Source organism: Kogia breviceps, chromosome 1, assembly GCF_026419965.1.
Source record: "Kogia breviceps isolate mKogBre1 chromosome 1, mKogBre1 haplotype 1, whole genome shotgun sequence".
Classification (NCBI taxonomy): Eukaryota; Metazoa; Chordata; class Mammalia; order Artiodactyla; family Physeteridae; genus Kogia; species Kogia breviceps.
The window spans coordinates 94158273-94180844 of NC_081310.1; the positions used below are offsets into that span (position 1 = coordinate 94158273).

General features: G+C 44.3%; 1 protein-coding gene and 1 non-coding gene across 3 annotated transcripts in view; both read left to right on the forward strand.

The window, feature by feature from the left end:
• PBX1 (PBX homeobox 1) overlaps positions 1–22572 on the forward strand; it is a 279021-nt gene that overhangs the window by 127850 nt on the left and 128599 nt on the right. The gene's annotated exons all lie outside the window — the stretch shown is intronic.
• On the forward strand, positions 7429–7532 carry LOC131746871 (U6 spliceosomal RNA). Its single transcript, XR_009332691.1, has one exon. It is a non-coding gene; the product is annotated as a U6 spliceosomal RNA (small nuclear RNA).

Here is a 22572-nt window from a genome sequence, read left to right on the forward strand (position 1 = left end):
GACTTTGTCTCCCTAGAGACAAAGCGTGATCTCCTAGAATCATACTTTATTTGCAGGTGATTCCAAGACTTAGCTCTCAAGTTTCTGGGGCCTCCTTTCTGTGAGGAGCCAGAGTTTGCAGTCGATCAGAATAAGATAGAGTGGGAAAGAAAGAACTTGGACTTTGGAGTCAGACTGACCCGAATTTGTGTCCTGGATCCTCCATGTACTGTGTGACACCGGGCAGGTTACCTAATTTGTCTTGTGTTAGTCTCCTCAATACTGAAAGTGAAGATCATAACATCACCTACTTCATAGGGTTTGGGGAAGGATAATCATAATAAAAATAGCTAATACTAACTTAGGGCTTAACAGGCACTGTGTTATTTACATTCATTATTTCTTTTAATGCTCCCTGCAAAGCTGTAAGGCCTATACTATCATTGTCCCCATTATATGGACCAGTAAACTGAGCTTAGAGGGGTTAAATAACTTGCCCTAAATGACCCATGTAGGAATTGGCAGAATAAGGATTTGAACCTCGGTTGAATAACTCTAACAGCTGAACCCTTAATGACCAAAAGAAAGCTCTGTAGCCTCCCCAAAATCACTCTTTCTGTGAAAATCTGGAAGCTCTCCTAAGACCCCCATTCAGATTAATTACCCCTCTACCTTGTTCCTATAACAAATACCTATAGCTTTTATTAGCATGTATTTTATTATTTTTCAACCCTTTATTTAACCTTTAATTTTAGTCATTTGTTCCTAAGTTCCTCTCTCTTCACTAAATTACAAACGTTTGAACACAGGAACTGTGCCTACCTATGTATTATCCCTCCAGTGCCTTCTTTATACATAGGCATTCTCAATGTTAATTTGTTGGAAAGAAATTATATGAAAGGCTCACTCCTTCCCTATGGGGAACACCTTTGGTGCTATGAGGTCACCTTTGCCTTTCTGTCACCAAAATAGAAAGATTAAAGTGTCAAGAGGTACTATGAGTGGCACTAATGAAATATGATCACTTAACATAATGAAATAGGGCTTCCCTGGTGGCACAGTGGTTAAGAACCCACCTGTCAATGCAGGGGACACGGGTTTGAGCCCTGATCTGGGAAGATCCCACATGGCGCGGAGCAACTAAGCCCGTGCGCCACAACTGCTGAGCCTGTGCTCTAGAGCCCGTAAGCTACAACTGCTGAGCCCGTGTGCCACAACTACTGCAGCCCGCACGCCTAGAGCCCATGCTCTGCCACGAGAGAAGCCACTGCAGTGAGAAGCCCACGCACTGAATGAAGAGTAGCCCCCGCTCATGATAACTAGAGAAAGCCCGCGCGCAGCAATGGGGACGCAATGCAGCCATAAATAAATAAATGAAATAAATTTTAAAAATAAAATAAAATAATGATATAAAGTCAGTCTGAGTAGAGTCCTTACATCACCCGCCCTGCCCTGCAACACAGAAACATCATAAAAGCAGAAGTGATCTTTCCTCAGTAAGTTGTTTGTGATGTTTAGAATTGAACCAGACAAGACATGAAGTATTAGGAACCAGTTCCTCCTTGCCTCCGGGTATCAGAAATACTCCATCCCACTTGGTCTTAACTTTTTTCTCTCATCGGCCCCTTCAGTTGGAATGCAGGCGTAGTTCTAAGGCTGAGATGTGCTGCAGTCTGACGTCCCCTTGGGTGGGGAGTGGGCCTGGGCAGTCGAGGTGGATGTGAGTGAACCCCCATGGTACCCATTATCAAGAGGGTTAGGCCCCAAACCTGTCCTTTTCTCCATTCTACCACACCTGAGATGGAAAAAAGAAATTCCACGACCCCTTGTGTAGGAGCAGAGGGAGAAAGCAAGATACCCACCTCTGAATACCTTTAGGTTTAAAAGTGTGGGATTAACTGATACACACTACTATTATATAGAATAGATAAGCAATAAGGTCCTACTGTATAGCACAGGGAAGTATATACAATATCCTGTAATAACCTATAATGGAAACGAATCTGAAAAAGAATATATGTATGTATGTATGCATACATATATGTAAGCTGAATCACTTTGCTGTACCCCTGAAAGTAACACAACATTGTGAATTAATTATAATTCAACATAAAACAGAAACAAAACAACAACAACAAAGTGCCTTTTAACTGCTCTTGGGTGCAAAGCTGAGTAATAGTAATGGTCCTGTTGGTAAAAATAATGATGCACAGAGTATTTCATACTTATCAAGGCAGTTTTATACACAGTACCTCTTATTCCCGTTCTTTGAGAAACAACCCTGTGCAGATGAATAGAAAGAATCAGAATTGTGTTTGACTGTGTTCAGTGAAAGGCAGTTAGTTGTTTTTCTCGTTTTGTCTTCCGTCCCCTCGTTCTTTCCTGATCCTGAATGAATCTCGCTGTAGTTATTGATACATCTCACCATTCAGCACCCACTGTTGGCAGCCTCCCCCATGTGAAGCGAGGGGGTGTTGGCACAGAAGGCCTCTACGTGACCCAATAAAGGCTCCGAGCACATCAGTTTGTGTAATTGACTCAACAGAGTGCCCAAAGGCCACCCTCCCCTGAAACCCCTTGACTCTTATTTCAAACATGATTCTAACTGGATGGTTGTCTGGTTTCCCCACCCCTGCTAGAATATATGCATGGTCATCACTAATATTTACTGGGCACTTACTACTGGCAGACACTGTCTTTAACACTCATGGGTATTAACTCAGGGAATCCTCACAACCACCCAAGGAACTAGGAAACACGTTTGTCTCCATTTTACAGGTGAGGACCCAGCAGGGAGGGGATCAGAAACAAGGTCCCACATCCCATCAATCAAGGTCAGCTTTGGCTTCCAGGATCTGGTACCACAGCCATGTGAACTATAACACTGTACTACCTATGAAGAAGAGGAAACTCCGTGAGGCTCAGTATCACTCTAAAAAGCCCAGTAGATGGAGTTTACATAAAACAGGCTTGCAGACTCCCACCTAGCAGTGGGCCTGGGCGATAATTGGCATGCGTAATGATGAATGATTTGGGTTCTGAAGAGGAAGCCAAGTTATGTTCAAGATCATCCACCTATCTATCTATCTGGATATCTTTTAAAGAAGCTAGAGGAAAGATAACATGTTTTTAAGTGATTTATATCTAAAGAGATGAAATCAACCCAGTTTTGGTAAACCCCTAGGAATAGGGAGATGGGGCAGCTTTCTAGAGTGGTTTCTTTCTCAGGAGTTAATGTTTTCTTACCTTTCTACCTGCTCCTGGCTTCCAGAGTCTCTGTTCCCTGGCTGTCTCCCCAGAACAAAGGTTATAGACCCATGGACAGCCTGCATCTCCTCCATGGACTCTTGTTCCAGAAAAGATGACAAGAATTTATGAATCACCCTACACTGTGAATGGGGTGCCCTGTACCCACTCGACGTTGTTGCTTTGCTTCTGTGGTGGCAGGTGGAGGGAATGCAGTGCAGTAAATACCAGTGCTGCCATAAACCACCATGAACGTGGAAGCGGGGTGTTCAGGGGATTTGAGAGCAGAGAGGGGAAATCACTTCTTTGCCTGGAAGGGAAATGCCGTGCCTACCCCTTCAGGTCTGTCTACTGGATGAGTAGGAAATTCTCTTCCTTGCTTCTACCTTCCCCCATTCCCTTTCTTTCTTTTTTTTTTTTCTTTCTTTTTTTTTTTTTGTTCCCTTTTAGAATAATATAAAATTTAAAAAAGCCCAGCAGAAAGGGAGCTGTGATGCTGTCGTCCCTGGCGTTGATGTTATTTATTTTCCTCAGTTGCTGCTCTGGAAGCCCGGAGTTGACAGAGCGGTTTTGTAGAATAGAAACATTATAGACTGTTACTGTCAGAGTGTTAAATGTGATGGATAGAGAAATAGAGGCAAAGGAGGGGACTTAATACTGAGAGCCAGGGTGCTCATGGGAAAATAAACCATCCGCATATAAGAAATGAATGAGGTAATGTGGCAGGAGGTAATGGGCTTTCGCCACATGCCGGAACAGAGATGCTTATTACAGGGTGTGCTTAACCCTTGACATGCTGATTTCCCTTTGTGGGTGCCAGGGCTCTCCGCCGTGTCCCTCTGTGCGAGCACGTGTGTGGCTTTTCTTCAGGCAGGGAAGCAGGCGTGCGCAGAGGAGTGGAGACAAATGTGTGCTTAATAACACAGTATTAGCAGCAGCCTGTACATCAGAAAGCCTTGGCAGCTCCCGAGGGGCTCGAGATCCCCGGGGCTGCAGGAAGCAGAACATGCCCTGATTGCTGGGTTAGGGAGAAGCAGAGAGGCATGCTGGGGGAGCTGGGGGCTCTGTTGATTTCTCCACTGGGGACTGCTGAGGGGTGCTTTGGTTCCCTGGGAGAGAAGTTCATGATTCATGTTACTCGGCTTCCTTAGTGGCCCCAGAAGATTCCCTGCCACTTCATGTAGCCAATGCCTAGCTATTCTTCCACTGCCTGGGATGTGGTGGCTTTGCTGTGAGATGGGAGGGAGAGGAGCAGACAGCGGTCCTCTTTATTACCTCCTTGTCAAGTAGTACAGAGCCTATGCTGGAGACGTAATAAAGGTGAGCATGCCAGGGGGAGACCCGGCCTCAGATGGGATGATGGAAGGAGTCCAGCCAGCCTAGGTGACGTGAAGGGAAGTGAACTGAAAGGTGACCAGGTTCCATGAGCAAGGTGCTTTCCGTTTGTATTGGGTTCCCGTGATCTTTACGACCCATCTTTGTGTCCTGGTGGTGGCCAGCCCTGTGTCTTGCACATGGCAAGCATTTAGTAAACTGTGAGGACTTGGTTAATAGGGGCCCTCTTCTAGCTCTGATGATTACATGCTGTGTGGCCTTGAGCAAGTCATTTACCCTCTCTGGGTGTTAGTTTTCTCACCTATGGTGTGGGGATAATAACACCTCATAGATTTATTATCAAGATTAAACATACTCGTACTAATGAAAGTGTGGGCAGGCTATAAAACATTACGCAAGCACCAAAGTATTACCATTATTTCTGCAGTTAGTGACAAAACAATACCTGTGTATCAAGGATCCGGTAAAGAACTTCACCCAAGAAATTAATGTTTTCAATCTAGCAGCTTCACACGCTTTTACCCAAACAGTGCTGTTCTTGTCTGATGTTAAAGTGTGTCTCTTTGCTTTCAGTGGTGGTCACATCAGCAAGGACAGCACCCTGGCTGGATGTTTATATTGTAGGCACCGGGTCAGTGGGAGCCTCGGAAACTCTTGCAGGGGACCGTAGTCAACTAAGAGTTGTGGTATGCCTGTTCTGTCACATTCCTGTTCAGAGTTTTCACAGAATCACTGAATTTTGGAGTTAGAAGGACCCTTAGTCCGTGTCCATCATTGTCCTTCGTTTAGTTTGGAAAGTGCTTCTTGCTGAAGCACAGACCTCACCTCTAGCAGCTTTTGGATCTTTCTCTAGAGCTCTTCTATAGAAGACATTCCTCAGCCCAACCTCATCCCCTGAGATCTAGCTGTTGCCTCGGAGGTCATGTCACTGGGAACCCTGTCCTTAAGACGGTCCACATTCTGGGGATTTTTGGATTGTCGTTTAAGCTTTCAGAGATCCTCAGTATTTCCACAGGAGCCTAATGACCTAGGTTGGCTGGCCCGGTCAACCGTGGTCTGGACTCTGCTCCAAGTCTTACGTTAGCATGTGGTGCCCACTGGTGAGGTGAGGGGACAGTCTTTCTCCCTGCGTCCTTTTCCCGATTTCTCTCTCTCTCACTCATGGGTCCAGACCTTCCAGGCAAGTTGGTTGCCTTGCTGTACCCCCTCTCCTCCTGGGATGCTTTTTCGTCTTCTATGTATATCGAGTCTCTATCCGTCCTTCAAATTTTGCTGCTTCTTATTTTTTTCCTAGTAATTACAACTTGCATAGAATCTTCTCTTGATTCTTCATATTTGTACTACTGTATGTAACAGCTGGCTATATACAGTTATTTGGTATTTCGCTGATTGTTTCACATGAGACTATCTTGCTAAGGGTATTAAAATTTTCTCCAAAAAAGGATATATCCTGTATATACCTTTTCTTATAATTGGCATCTCACCACCCTCTTCTTCAATGATTTATCATCTACTTCATTACAATGCTTTTATAACATAGAGCTTTCTTTTGCTTTTTCTGTTTTTTCTCACTAGACTAGCTGTTCCTTATAGAAAGAAGGTATCTTTGGTTGTCCCAAGGCATCTAGTATATAGCCTCTCTTGTTATTTCCTCAACTTATTAACAGTTTTTAACAGAAAAGTTCTCTTCCTGCACTTGTCTAGTTTACACACTCAGACATCCTTATATTCAGCCTTGAACGGGATGGGAATGAAATCCATGTATAAAGAAAAATGGTACTAACCTGTGACAGGATGTTGTCTCTCACTAAATAATATTGTTGGTACATCTGAGTAAGAGAAGCTCTGAGGATTAGATGCGATGACGCATCTACAGAGTGTAGAATGATGCGTCACACATAGCAGGCATCAGAACTTGTTAGTTACAGTAGTAGTAGTACCATCTGCAGTAATATTGATAGTTGAGAAGTAGTAGAATGTAGCTGTAATACCTAATGCCCACTGATCTGCCTTTTTTGCTCTATTTATGTTTTGGTCGAGTTCCACATACAATCAGATAATGGAGAGAATCTATAAGCTTGGGAACAGTAACGCCAGACGCTCTAAATGAGAGTCTTCCCTGGGCTAGTGGGTTCCTTCCACTCCTTACTTATTCTAAAGGCTGAGCCCCTACCATGGTATCTTCCTGAGCACCTCTGCGGTCCCAGGATATTGTCTTGAAATAGGTCCCGACACAAGCCAGCTCTTTTTGGATTCAGGAAGGAAGGTGTATTTTAGGACCAGTGAGGTACAGATCCCTGGATTTGTTTAAAATTTATAAAAAGGACAATAATAAAGGAAGAGGAGGAGAGATCCAACTTCTGGCCTTTTCACGAGACTCTTGCCTCTCTGCATTTTTTTAAATTCCACTAGGATGCCCAGAATAGTAATATTTACAGACTACAGAGTTCAGGGGAAAGGCAGAATGACGCAGAGCTTCCAGGACAATTCTTTTCCCTTGTTGATGAGTTATTTTTCTAAATCCCTTTCTTTTCTGTGTCAAAACACAGTGCCAATCTTTGAACTCCACCAACTATGATCTCAGAAATGTGTGTGCTGAGGCCCTTCATCTTTGAAAAAAGGGAATGATTGGGGTTCAGGAGGGGCATTGCTGGTGTATTAGCAGGCAATGTCAGTTGTTCTCAAGAATAACCTGGGGGTGTTTATGAAATGCAGCTTCACAGGCTTGGCCTCAGCAGGTTTGCTCTGTGGCCTGGAAATGTGCATTTCATGAACACCTTTGATGAATTCGATGCCTGTGGCACATACTTCACTCTTTGGGAAATAACTCTCTCTCCACTCCTCTTCCATTCCACTGGGCGTGAAGGTGCTCACTTCAACAGCACATAGAAAAATTGAGAAGGGTACAGAGATGATTAGCATGGGCTTTGCAGGAGGACGATGTGCACTTTTGTAAAGCATTGTGTATTTTTTCACTGAGCTGTACACTTGTGATTTGTGTACTTTTCTATATCTGGGTTACATACCCCAAATTTTAAAAAGCATCTCTTGTCCTGTTATTAATATCACTGTGATATATGACCCAACCCAAGAACTTTTGACCTATATCAAGAACCTATTTTGAAGAGAATAAAAAACCGTTACTATGGATCCATGGTTTTCCAGTAGGCGGCTGCCATTTTAAGGGATATTAAGAGGCATGGGAGTCCACCTTTGTTAACAAGTGTAGTCTGTAGCAGTGCTGGGGTGGGGTGGGGAGTAAGAGGGGACACAGTGCTCCTTAGTATGAGGTGCTTATGGTGACGAGGATTTTTGGTGTCACCCTACATAGGTTAGAATGTTTGTTGTCCGAACTGGGTGAGGAGAACATGTCAGTAAGTGGCCCTGAGCACTCGTGGAGCTGGGGAGAATGAGGAGAAAAAAGAGGACATCCTGAGCTCACCTTCATGAGTGTGAGGTTCAGGCTCTTCCCAAGGTCACTGAGATGAGTCGTATTTACTCAATTTTATTTGCATGGCCCCATTCTGATAGATTTGCTGTATTTATGAATATAATTTTGCATTTACCCTCCCACACCAGAACTTCCATATTTGAGTTGACTGTTCATTTTGAGTTGGCTGAGTTGCGTTTGAGCGTGCGTGTGCCCTCACAGGGCTATACGATGAGTATGTACAGGCATATATGTATATATCTGTCTCCATGTGACTGGCCATCCTGTTCCCATGGTCTCTTAGAGAGACTTTGTTCCAAAGTGCAGAGACTTCTTGTGCCAGTTCCACGGACCACCAGCCATAATAATGTCTTTTGATTTTTAAAAACCTGGTGTTTGCAAGTATCTATTTATATTCCTCTCTAACTTGTTCCACTATGTTATTCTAAATGTGGGAAGGCAGGGGCACTTGAGGATGGTGGTGCAGAGTTGGGAGAGAGAGGGGAGTGTTTTAGTCAAGCTGGGTTGTGTGTCATGGATTCCTGGGTACAGGTTCCTTTATCTGTTGTTAAGCTATGGTGGTGGGGCTGGGAGAGGGAGAGGGGAAGAGACCCTTTGCCCCTTTACACCGCCCCTCCCAAACACACATAAATGCACACAAACACACACACACTGACTCTTTGCTGATTATCATGACCCTAAACTCATTTCATGTGAGACGACGTGTTAACCAAGAGCCCAAGCCTCCATGTGACAGCTCGGATGTCTGCCCCTGCTGGTCGGAGCCACGGTGTCCTCACTGGCTGTTAGTCAGAGTCTGGGAAACTCTAGCCACTTGTGCTGGATTCAGCTTTCTGTCTGAAACCAGCAGCACAGCTGCTCTCAGACCTGAGACATGTCTGGAAGGAAAAGGGATGGTTCCTTCTTCTCCCTTTTCCTAAACCTCTCCTCCACACACCTCCAATAGCACCCCTGAGGACCCAACCACCTTGTTACAATGGGCTCTGGCGTTCAGAGCAACTTTCCTACAAATCTCCTTTTATTGGCGTTTCCTCCAATTTACCCATCCCTAAATTGCATTTGAATCAGTGGAGAGAAAGAGAGAAGAGGGGAGGTTCCCCCCTCCCCCCGCTCTTGGAAAAGCAGCTCACAACCATCTTTATTTGGTAAAATGCTGCAATAGATGCTTGTCAGAAATAATTTATTCCTGTTAGCTGTAATCTGAAGGAAAACAGATACAAGTCCTATAGTTAAAAAAAAAAAAAAGTAAAGTAGTCTTGCTTTCGCTGACAGTACAAAGGTGTCATATACAAGAAGGATTGACACAGACCAAGGGGTCTTGTGGGAAATATGATAATAACTATAAAGAAGACAGATTATTCCCCAGTTGCCAACATTCAAACCTTTTTACAGTCAGTTCAAACATATAAAACTTTATTGCTCTAGCAGAAAGGGGAACAATTTCTGGTTGCACAGCTTTCCCAGGGCTGGGTTTATACTGTCTGTGTTATTGCTCTATAGTGGCATTTTAAAGTTTATTGAACAAGACTTTTACAATTGAAGGAAGTATATAAAACTGTAAATTTATTAGATTTTTCAGGATAAGTGCCCTTTGTAGTTGTGCTCAAGAATTCGGAGCTGCGAGAAACTGCTAGTTACAAGACTTATTAATATTAAAGACTCAGGGTACGCACATTTTATACCTTAACTGATCGCACAAATAATATTATTATATTACAGAACATCAGAGCTCTGATGCTATGGAATTGGATGGATACACACATGTAGGACTTTAAATGCCAGACGTGTCTTTTTTTCACTGGCTAAAAAGTTAGCTTTTGTTATATCTTACTTTAGTTGATTTTAACACAATCGGTTAGGATACTCTCCTTGTTCAATGAAGGGTGTCTCAGGGTAAATGTTTTTTTTTTCTGAGATCCTTGCTGATTTTCCAGCATTTCTCACTGTTTGATTGTAAAGCGACTACAGGTGGTAGATTTTAAGAGCACACTTTGTGGGGGGGTAGGGTGGGATGAACTGGGAGATTGGGGTTGACATATATATACTACTATGTATAAAATAGATAACTAATGAGAACCTGCTGTATAGCACAGGGAACTCTACTTAGTGCTCTGTGGTGACCTAAATGGGAAGGAAATCCAAAAAAGAGGGGATATATGTATACATATGACTGATTCACTTCACTATACAGTAGAAACTAACACAACATTGTAAAGCAACTATACCCCAATTAAAATAAATAAGTAAATAAATAAATAAAATTTTAAAAAGAACATATTTTAGGTGAAGTAATATACTGTAGCATCCACAAAACGCAGCTAATCCTTTTGATAATCAAAATACTATTTACAAAAGTTCTCTTGGGTTTCCCTGGTGGCGCAGTGGTTGAGAGTCCGCCTGCCGATGCAGGGGACACGGGTTCGTGCCTCGGTCCGGGAGGATCCCACATGCCGCGGAGCGGCTGGGCCCGTGAGCCATGGCCGCTGAGCCTGCGCGTCCGGAGCCTGTGCTCCGCAACGGGAGAGGCCACAACAGTGAGAGGCCCGCGTATCGCAAAAAAAAAAAAAGTTCTCTTTTATGTTTTCCAGCTTCTCATTTTTCAAGTCTTTGAGGGACATGATTTGAGGAATTTTGAAATGTTTGTGATAATCCATATTCGGGTTTCCCAACCTCTGCACTATTGACCTTTTTAGTCCAGAAAATTCTTTGTTGAGAAGGGCTATCCTGTGCACTGAAGATGTTTAGCTGCATCCCTGTTCACTACCATAGATGGCAGCAGCATCTCCATTCCTCCACTGTGACAACCATAAATGTCTCCAGACATTGCCAGATGTGCCCCGGGGGCAAACTCACCCCCTGTTGAGAAGCACGCATTTATACAGCATTATGTCTTTGAAAAAAATAAATTTTACTCTAAATAAAAAATATGGGCTATGTCTGGTAATGAAAAAAAAACCTATAGTTACCAAATATGATGAATGGTAGAATTATTTACTTCCAGAAATATCTGACTGTGGACTTCTCTTAAATAATGTACTCTCCGAAGAATGTAACAGACCTCAATCCTGAAAACCGTGCATATGATTTCTCAGAACTACATTGCTCTCTAACAGGAAATGTCCTGTTTGCCCGCCTGTGTCGGAGGGTGTGTGTTTATAGGTATATCTATTTATGAAACTGGGTTGCATATTCTTTTTGTGTTATCTGTGATTCACCGCTATGTGTTTACCTCTTTGATTTTTCATATGCATATGCAGAAACATGCATATATATACATATATATGTTTATATTATGTGACTACACAGGGAAGGATTTGAGAAGTACAGAGACAGACAATTTTGATTATAATTTTCTCACTTGACAGCTTTAATTTTGAGGTACCATCAACTTGCCTTTAATTATCAATTTGTGTTCTAGCATTTTTTTAACCTCTTCAGAAGGTTTTATTAGTGGATACATTAAAAACATTCCAAGAAGTTGTTTATAGCACCTGTTCACCTTCACGCTACCTAATGTTATGCAAGTTGTCTGTGTGTGAATGGCACTTTGATCTGGGGTTTTGTGTTAATTTGCCTAATGGCCACAGCTTTTACAGAAATAATTAAGATAATATGTTTTCAAAAGAGATTAAATTTTGAAAGGCGTTTAGTTTTTGATTACCTGAGTTTTGGAGTTCTACATTTGCTTTTTTTTTTTTCCCCTTCTTTTAAAAAATTTTATATACTTGTGACTTACTGAGCGGTATCTTGAAAGTGTCGTGAATCTGTTGTTCTTTTCTGTTTCTCTGGCCTCCGATGGCTGGGTAATGTTAGCCATATGACGAAGTCTTTTCTTCTTTTCTCGCCATCTCTGTAGGTGCATCAGGGATTTTTTTTTGTGAAGATGTGTGACATCCTTAAGAAGTATGATATAACTCAGTTTATTCACTAAATGTGTTTCTGAGAAGCTGGGTATAAATTGCATGAATGGAAAGTAAATCATATTAGAAATCTGCTTGTGCGTCTGGCTAAGACGCCTATGATGATCCTCATAGTAAACCAAAAGATCTGCTCACAAGCACCCCTTTAGTTACATCTGGCTTCCTTAAATCATAATACACCTTGCTTGAATGTTTAGACTACCTGTGTCCATACCAGTGTGGTATTTGTTGTGCAACACACACACATAACATACCTGTCTTTAAACTTGACCATCAGAGAATGTGTTGGCCCCTGTTTGAGGGACTGCCACCCCTACAAATGATAGCTTCAATGCTTTTCAATGTTAGATAATACATACAGTCGAGGTTAGATAATAAATACAGTCTTATTATGATTTAGATCATAAAAAGAACCTGAAAGATGTGAACACACTGAGTCAGGCATACGCAACCCACCCCTCCAAAGCATTCAGGGTGAAGAGGGAAAATCTTCATCAAGTCTTGTTACCCTTTTGGATTCCTAAATCCTACTTCCAGGTACCACAGAGGAGGCAGCAGCCATGCCGTCTTAGAAAAACCCTCAACCAACCAAAAGAAGCCAACAAAAGAAACTAAAGAACCCTAACCCCAGAGGTCCTATACTTGTCCTGAGTTCCTAGACTTTCTCGGCAAGTTTGCCATCTTCAGGGGCGAGTTGAAAGGGACTGTGAACTCTTCAGAGGCTGAAAGGGAACCAGCAGGAACAACATGAAACAGCAAATGTCAGGGAAGTCAGGAAGCCCTGAATCTTTTATGAGACCTTGGATATTCTGATCACAGCTCCACTGACACCGAGATTGGAATGCACATTACAAGAGGGAGCGTCCGTGACATGAAGCCCAGGCTTAAATCTTCCCAAGGTTTTAACGTGGCTTACCATATGAATATTTTGTTATTTTATGTGGCAGTGTTCCCACAGGAGGCAGGAAAGAGAGCGCTGACTGAGCCAGGGGTAGGACAGGTCTAGAGGTGGGAGGGAAGAGAACAGGATTGTGGCTAACGCCATTGCGGGATGTGTGTGTGTGTGTGTGTGTGTGTGTGTGTGTGTGTGTGTGTGTGTTTGTGTGTGTGTGTGTGTGTGTGTGAGGGGGGGGGAGGGAGGCAGGGAGGGAGAGAGGGAGAAAGGGAGAGAGAGAAAGAGAGAGAACAAATCCCCACCTCATATAAGACACTGATACTAAAACCACTAGGGCTGTTTATGAATTCATGAAAGCTTCACAATGAAAGGGAGGAAAGAAAAGAGGAAGAGACCCCCATGCTGAAATGAATTTTATGCTCAAGAGCTTATGTTGGGAACACAAATAGGTTTAAGAGTCTCCAAACTAAGATGCCCTTTTTGGAAAAAGGGGAACAAAAAAACCCAACGGCTTTGGAGCCTGGAAGCACAGTGAAAGGATGTGGAAATGAGAAGTTACTGCTTGCATGGGGGAAGGCTCGTGTCCTGCTGCAGTGACGTTGTGGGCCAGAGGGAGGTTGTCTGGGTGTTCGCCCTTAAGCTGGTTTAATTTCCAGCAGGGATCCCGGTGAGGACTGCGGGCCAAGCAGACGCTCTGCATTGTCTTGATGGCAGGGGTCGCGGGTGTGGATAATGGCAGGCTGAGGCTGGCAGAGCCCCAGAGAGACGCGGGCGCCATGGGGCATGTAGCGAGTACGTGGAGTGCTAGACTTCGAACTGCTTTGCCAGAACAAAACTTGGCAGCAGATTTGAGAGTCTGGATTTTGCTTTTCCGCACATGTCCACATCTGGTAGGTCGTGCTGTCTCATAGCCAATCTGCAAGTCAGTTAGGTGAGGTGGAGTGACCCCAGCCTAATGCATGCCACAGAGGCCGAGGCTGAGTGACTAAGTGACCGTTGGAACCCCAGCACAATGGAGATCGGAACCGGGGTTCCTTGACGCAGCCCTTTCTTTGATCAGAGCACGTCGACTACTATAGCAGCTCTGGAAGGGGTGGATGGGGATGAGTAAGGGGTAGTTATTCACAAACAGGAAATGTTTATGTGTCAGGTGACTTCTATGTGTCAGGCACTGGGCTAAGTGCTTTTAACACGCGTAATCTTCGCAATACATCTATGGCACAGGTACTCTGATTATCCCCATTTTAGAGATGGAGAAACTGAGGCTAAGGCAGAGTTAGAAAGTGTGGTAGAGCCAGATGTGGAATTTAGGCTATCTCCAAAGTACTTGGCCTTGAACACCCACTGGGCAGGTTTGGGCTGAATCTGTTCCTTCATTTCAGGCAGCATTTATTGGATGATTACTCTGTGCTGGGTTCCATGCTAGGGGCTGGGGGTTAAGACTGGAGGAAGACAGCGCCCTGGTCCTTCAGGTTGTCACAGTCATGGGGACACCCAAGCATATCAGCAATGGCAGTGGTGTCATAGATGCTCTGAGACGGCTGGACACAGTCCTCATGGGGCCCAGCAGCCCATAGTGCAGCGGTGCAGTGGGGACAGGATGGCTGCAGCCCACCAACTTTTTGTGATCACATTTGCCACCGTCGACTGCCCAGAGGCTCCACCTGAGAGAGCTGGCCTTCTTTTTATTGACAGTGGAAGCTTCTCAGAAGAAGAGGGCTATGGACAAAATGGGAAGCAGACCCTCCAGAAAAATAGGCCCAGCTGCTTGTCTCAGGAAATCCTCTAGTCTTGTGAGCCCGAAATTGTGGAAGAACAAAGCTGAGTCCATTGAAACAGAAAGAATAAGAAAACAAAAAATAGCAAAGGGGAGGGAAAAAAACACTTTAAGTTGAATAAACTACCGCTGAGCCGACTCAGGAGTTCAGAGGGGGATTCTCATGTTTCCAGGATATTTCCAGTTTCTGATGGCAATTAGGGAAAGACCGCTGTAACCTTGAAACTTGGTCTGGAGGGACTGAGCTTAAGACCACCAAGACATTGCACACAGACCACCCACTGCAGACTTTCTTGCAGAGATCTGCTGGCCAGTCTTTTGATAATTCTGCAAGGCAACCTAAGCCGTATTTTGTTGGTAGAGTGGGAGAGCAAAGGCAGGTGTTGAAAAACCATGAAAAAAAAGAAAACAAAAATGTGCCTGAGGCTCATTTCAGCTGGCGGCAGAATTTCCCTCCTCTTTTCTTTTTGATTTTGATATTATTACAGGAACATTACCACGGACTCAGTTTTCACTTGACAGTGAAATACCAGAAGTCAGCTTGGGGCCAGAGTGCTTTGTCGGTCCTTGCGGGGTGGGCTTCCCCTGAGCCCCTATAAATCTGAGAGAGCATCGCACAAAGATGGAGTGGTGGTGGAGCTAGTCATGGGCCTCCAGAGGCCCCTGGGAAAGGATGCTCCCTGGATGTGAGCTGCTCAGGACCAGGAGATGCTGGAGTAGTAGAGAAGCAGCCAAGAAGCAGGTCACTTGGGTGTGAATCGTAGAATTGTTTTGAGGGTCAAATCAGCAAATTTATGTAGAATGCGTCCACCAGTGCTTGGCACGTACACCCGTGCTCAATAATACCAGCTATTGTTACCATGTCTTCCTGGGCAAGGCAATATCCTTTCTCTGCAGAATTGGAAACTGATGTCAAGAAAAGAAGGACGACATTGTGTTTGGAGGGAATTTCTTTTTGGTTCAGTTATCTTTTTTCCTTTTTCTCCTTTCGGTTCCCCTTTCCTCTTTATTTGAAGGCCACCAGAAGTTGAATTTAAACTGGAGGACTCCTCCAGTGCCGTTGAATTTGTTGAGTGTGTGCATGGGCAGTGGAAGGTGCTGGTTTTCTATGGTAAAAGGGAAAGGACACTGGAGGGTTTACGGAGGAAAGGGGAGGAAACAGAAGAGGGCCAGAAAAGGAAGACCACGCTGAAGATGTTTAATCGTTTGAAATATTGACACACGTGGATGCCTAAAAGAAGAGTGAAGAGTGACAGCGGAGTCCAAGGTGGGGACAGCCGTGCTTATCTTCCTCGGATTCGGAATCCACCTGTTCTTGTTGACCCCATCTGGCCAGCCAGGTGTGAGCCCAAGTACAGCAGCAAACAGCAGCAACGGCAAGAACAATAGGACAGGTGCCACCGAGTGAGTCTGCTGCAGGATGCAAGAGATAACGCTCATCTCACCGTACCCTCCTGCTATCGGCTCTTTCTCCTTCCTTCCACTCTGTTTCTAGCGACGCATGAGGGGGAAAGATTGCATCACCCTGTGAAAGAACAGGGAGGTGGTGGTGTTGGCCACGGGCTAGCAGCAGTGACCCAGGGCTGAGCTGTCAGCAACCGCGATGCCTGCTGACCTGGAAACATAGATGAACCCTTTCACCAAAACTTTTATCATCCCAGTTTTCTCTTTGGGGGATACCCCCCTGCCTACCCTCCTACAGATAGTTGAATTTCTGCGACAAGCCTGAGGAACAAATCGGTCTCAAAAGAGGAGGGGGAGAAACCAGATTGGGGAAATTGCTTTCAGGACACAGAATCCCTACAAGCCTGGGCTTCTCCCACACATATGCGTAATCTTGGTTGATGTCTATGTCTACCTGTGAAAAGTTGAAGGAAATAATATAAACACTCTGTTAGAAATGTTCAGCCACCATGTATGGAGGGCTGTCTGTCTGCTGGACACTAGGATGTGGCATTCCTAGGCTGGGTTCGGGGGTGGGTCTCTGAAGAAGAAGCCTGGCTGTGGGGCAGGAGATCGGGGTCCGGCGAGAGGATGGGTTATTGAAATTGAATTGGGGGCTGAAGGGTAGAAAGAACTGTATCGGTCACCACCACCATCACCGGCCCCCGCTTTCTACTTTGCTGTTTTTAATTGTTGTTGTCACCTGTAAGAGAATCAGAAGGGTCCCATCTGCCTTCTAGGGAAGGGTCGTGCTTGGTAACTGGTAACATCTGGGGCAGGGTCTAGTTCATTATGCCACCTAGAATCTCAAAGCAGTTTAGGCACTGGAAACCAGGGAAGGAAGAAGGGATTAAAAAAAAAAAAAAAAAAAAAAAAAACCTTCCTGCCAATCGGGTAGCTCTCTGTCTGCCGTCTGCAGGCTGCCGCTACCCACTCGTTACAATTAAAATGAAGTGTCCGTCAGCGGCTATCTTCTCTGTGTGGCCCATATGTTTCTGAGCTGATACTGTCCGGATTATTCTGTTCGGGAAAACGATAACGGCTGTTTATAACCTTGGCAAAGACTGAGGCCTAATCAGGCTGGAGCACATTTTCACCGACTGGCTGATAACAGGCTGTTAGCAGTCTTATCGCTGGGGAGAGATAGGCCAAAATAAGCAGATCTGTGAGCGCAGGAGCCCAATCGAGTGGTACACACTCTGGCCCCGGCTTTATTTTTAGATTCCCTTTTCCCGGTTGGTATCAGAAAGCACAGAGGAAGGAGGTGGGGTGGGTGCCCCCATGTGGGTCAGAGAGAGGCAGTGGGAGGACGCTCATCAGCATGAGAGGCAGAGGGTCAGCCCGGCTCTCCGTGCTCTGGGCTCCCCTCAAATGAGGGAGAACACGTGCAGGTCTTAGGAGACAAAGGAAGGGATGGGGCTGAGTTTCCTGGCCTGGTGTGTGGGCCCCGAGGCCTGTTCAGCTAAGTGTCTCCCAGCTGCTGGCGTCTCCGTCTGGGCCAGCAGGCACGGATGCGGGTGCTTTCCACGTTCTCTCCTGCTCTAGGGACTGACCTTGGCTGTCGGACTTAATCCACATTGTGGGCCTCTTGATGGCATCCCTCCAGAGTGACTTTTGCTGTCCAGCTCATCCTCCTCACGCAGGTGTGGAGAGCAGACAGTGGGTTAGAGTCAGAGGAAAGGAAAGCGGGTGCGGAGAGGACCCACGGAAAGGTCCATGGGTGCGGAGATTGAGACATTGACTGATGGAGGCTCAAGGAGGTGTGTAAGCTGAGGCCCCACGAAACCATGGATTAATAACTGATACTCAGCCCCCAGGGGGCCGCTGGAAGTTTTCAGAGAGGTCCAGATTTCTGCCTCTCGCTAAAGCCTTCAAGGAAAGGCCCTTTGAACTTGTCCCTGTAAAAACCAAATCAACAGCTAGCTTTTGCTTCTAGACCTCATTCTCCAAAATGACAAGTTACCTCTGGGCCTTCCTTGACATGTGTGTGGTTCTAGAACAGTTAGGAATTTGAGATGCAAAGGTATGTATACGATGCCAAGTATATGATGTCAAGCATATGATGAAAATAAAAAGTGGGAGGGAAGATACAATCGTGATAGGCAGCAAATGTCCTAAGAAGAAGGAAGTGTGAAGGTATTGTTTGCATTAGACAGTGGAAGTCTTTTATTTTGTCTGTTTATTCTGCATAAAGCTTTTCATCCTAAAGCGCATTGGGTGTTTTACTGTCTACTCTGCTTGTCTGTCTGTCTCCATCACTTGCCTCCTCTTCCTGTCCTCTCTTGCTCTCTGAGCAGCTGCCTGATTCCTGACTCACTTTTGTCTGCCTAACACTGAAAGGGTAGAATCAGGTGGTGGGAAAACGGGACAAGGGGACCCATGCACGGGGGAGGGGAGGCGTTCACAGGGGCACACAGATTGAAGTAGGCACAGAAGGCAGCAGAGAGCATTATTACCATTATCATGCTAATCTGTTTACAAGGCCCCCTTTATTCATTAATCTTTGAATAGCAGAACCATGCATGCAGCCTGAAATAAGAACCACCTGTGCCTCAAGGAACAAAAAAATAAGAGTGTTAAGGACAAATGGAAGCAGGAAGGAAAAAATTAAATATAAGCAAAAGGCTTTAAACGAATCTTTGTGTCATTTAGATCTTCTCACATAATGATTTTATAGCTCACATACTGCAAAGTGGCCAGCTGATTGGCAATTTAGGAGACATCTCCCAAGTTCTGAGAAAAATCTGAAAATGTGATAAAATTATTAAATGGTCTGTCTTTCAAAATCCAAACAGAAGTTTTTCTACACTAATTTTTATTCTTCTTTTTTGGAAGTTAGTACCCACACGTGGAATAGAAATGAGTTAACACTTGAGATTCACTGGTTAACTCGATAATCTTTTACATTATCTTCACAAAATTCATAGTAATATAATATAGAAAGCTAACACTGGAAGGGACCTTGCATATGATCTCGTTCAATCCTCTGTCTATTAAACCTTTAATTAAGAGTTCTTTACACATAGTCCAAACCTGCATTTGTCACATCACACACAGACTGGTTACATTATCTTTGGAGCAGTTATTCTTACACGGAGCAACATAGCTATTGCAAACAAACACTTAGTACCCTGTGTTATAACAATTAACAGGGACTGAAGGGAGATGCAGGGGAGGGCTTCAGCTTTCTTTGCCATTGTTGCTAAGATGGCAGAGATACCAGCTAGAAAGTCCATAGAAGACGACATATCCCACCTAGAACTAAGCGTCTTCTAAGAAGAGATACAACAATGCCAACGGAATGGAATGGCTTCCATATTCCTTTAGGTAGGACTGGAAGTTAGCTAAATAATAATTCTTATTAAAAGATATTCCCTTTGTCGAGAGGTTTAGTTCTTTAGTTCTAACCACCAAACCTTATTGGTCACTAGTTGTAGAGTCCTAGAATCTCAGAGCTGTAGGGACCCCCTCTAAAGACCCGCCTCCTTATTTTTCAGAGGAGGAGATTGGAGCACCAAAGAAGGGACTGGACCAGGGCTAGAACTAGGACGTCCTACCTTCCAGCTCAGTGTTTTCCATCTATATGATGACTTTATGATTTAGTTATAGGATGAAGCATTTATAATAAGTCCCTTAACTGTCCATGCCACTGTTTACTCATCTGTAAAATGAGGATTGTAATTTCCCAATTGATTTTTAAGTTCCTCCAGAGCTGGGACTCTGCCATCCATCTCAGTATTTCCCAAGGCACCGAGCTCTTACGGTGCTTCTCACACAGAGTTGCTCAATACATGTTGACTACTGAATAATTGACTGAATGAATGAATATGACTTTTAATTGGACTTCTCAAGCGATGACTCTTTCATTAAATGATTTTTCTCAGTTGTGTGCCCATTCTTAGCCATTCATTTCTTAAATCTCTTTCAGGAAAAGCAATGAAAAATGATGATGTCGTCTTTGGTGGTTCTAATGGAGAACCTTTTAGTGCTGCAGAGACCTGATTACAATCACGGAAGTGTTGTTGTGGTTGTTTGTTTTCTTTGCAATTAGTTGTTCTTGGAGCCTTAGGAAGGCTTAGTGATCTGAGGGTCCTTTGACTTCGAGGTTCTCAGCAGCAGGGTCAGTGCATTCTTAGTAACCCAAGAACCCTCTCCTGCAGATTGCTGTGGGATCTTTTCATTTTTCCTGAAGATAGAAGGGGAACTTAGAGGGGACTATGGATGGAGACTTTGTCTAACTTGTTTCCTGCTGTATTCTAGTGCCTAAATAATACCTGGATCATAGTAGGAACTCAGTAAATGGATGAGTTCAATGTACACAGGTCTGCTTTGGCTTCACTAGCCCATGCCTTCAATGTGGGAAGCTGGACTGGGGGACTGTTGTTAGTTTTCTTTCTCAGTCTGTGAATTATCTGAGTCTGTTCCTCTGACTCAGAAACCCTGGCCAGGATCAACTCTTCCCCTGAAAGCATAAATTCTGTCAGTCCATTAAAAATGTGTATCTTTGGACCTATAACTCACACTGCCAGGGCCCTTTGATCCCAACCCTCTTCTCATCACCACCCCATGAGATGACCTCCCAAAAAGGCTGGTTGCCCTCTTAGGCTTCTGAGAGGAGCCATTCAGAGAGGTCAAAATCCAAGGCAGAGAGATTATTTGGGGGCAGCGGGTTATAACAAAATTGTTGATGTTTTATTGGTTCTAACTTGCTTCTCAGAGGCACGTGGCTGGCATATTTGGGTCATTAAATATAAAGGCGTTCTGCTTATGAATTATGCCAGCAAGATGTTTTCAGATCGCAGGAAAATGGTGTGCGTGGTGACTGCCAAGTAGTGTTTTTATGTGTATGACTGAACACACCACCCGCAGATCTATATGTAAGGCAGTGGGGCTCTGTACACATGTAGCATCATTCATCACGGGCCCTCAGAACCTTTCATAAACATGCAGTCACTTAAGACTCCTGTGAGTTAAATAAATAATAAGATCCTTAGCCCCTTGAACAGAATATGAAACCTAAATATTGACAAAATTAGGCAATTTAGCCCAAGGCAGTATGTGCAGAGAAAGCAGGGCCTAGTGAGCCAAACCTAAGCTCTGGCAGCGAGAATCTTACCTGTAAACATTTGTATGAAGGCAGGTTGCAGTGCGGCTTTGAGAGGAGGCTTTCAGTCAGTTTTCAGGCTTTTATTCAACAGCTGGTATGTGCCTGGTACTGAGTTAGAAACTATTAAAGGAAAAAAAAAAAGGCAAAACATACACAATTGCTTTCTCACAAGACCTAAAAAGCAGTCATCTCAATTTGTTGAGCTCACTCTGGCTCTGACCGTTCTCTATGGAACATAATTAAAATAGTGAATACTATAATACAGACAATATTCAGTCTTGGAGGCAGAGAGCAGTTTTGTTCCAGGGTAGTGGTGGTGTGAAATTGATGGTAATGGAGAGGAGTTGGGACAATGAGTTGAGAAATAGGTAGGTTTGGAGTCAGCAGAAGGCAGATGAATGGACATCACATTTGAAAAGAACCAAATAAACAAAGGCCCAAAGATCAGAAAGAGGATTGTGCTTTCATAGCAGTTCTCACTCTATCTGTTCTCCTATTGGTAAAAATGAAGGAAATGATATTGGCTAGTAGCATGCCACCACAGGGAGGATAGCTGAGGGTGGTTAATATGTTGTTAGTTGCCATGGTTAGATGCTCTTTATTTGATCCACGTCAGCATGGCGTTAGGTACATGGGTCTCTTGAGAGCGTTTAAGAACATGACATTGGAGGTATTTCTTGGAGACATCTGTCCACCTGGTGTATGCTATGAGCAGAACCAGTCTTGGGGAAGAGGAAGGCCCTTCTTGGCTGCAGGATGAATACAGACCAGCAAATGCAACCATATTGGGAGGGAATCCTCGAGTGGCCCGGTGGCCCCTCCCTACCAAGACCGAGCTCTGTCTAGGATTGTCAGACAGGTGTTCAAATAAATAATGCAGCTAGAAATACTTCCAGCGGCAACTGGGATGGTCTTTGAGTAGCTCTGGGACGATGGGAGTACAGCGTCCCAGCTACTCGGGCAGGTGTGTGTTGGCTCCAGAAAGTTAGGACAAATACTCTCTGAATACATCCCCTGCATGGACCAGGGCTCATTTCCGAGGGAGAAACAAAGCAAAGGTTTTTTTTTTCATGCAGCCCTGCCTGGGAACAGGGTGTGCCTTGGCTGAACCCATCAGAGTGCAGGAACAAACAAATTAATAGGATTCCACTAGGGGGAGACTGTGGTTTCAGAGCATTAAGTGGAGTGAATGTTCTCTGCCCCCTATCCAGTTCTTGTCCACCACTATCAGACCGTACCTAGCGTGATCTCAAGGAGAGTAATCTCTATTAATAAGCAAAATGATGGTAACTGTTACCATATTAGCAGTCTTTTATTAAGTACTTACTCTGTGTCAGACACCATATTTGCTGTTTTATTTAATCTGCAAAAAAAGAATCAAGGTACGTAATATTATCCCCATTTATGTAGATTCAGAAA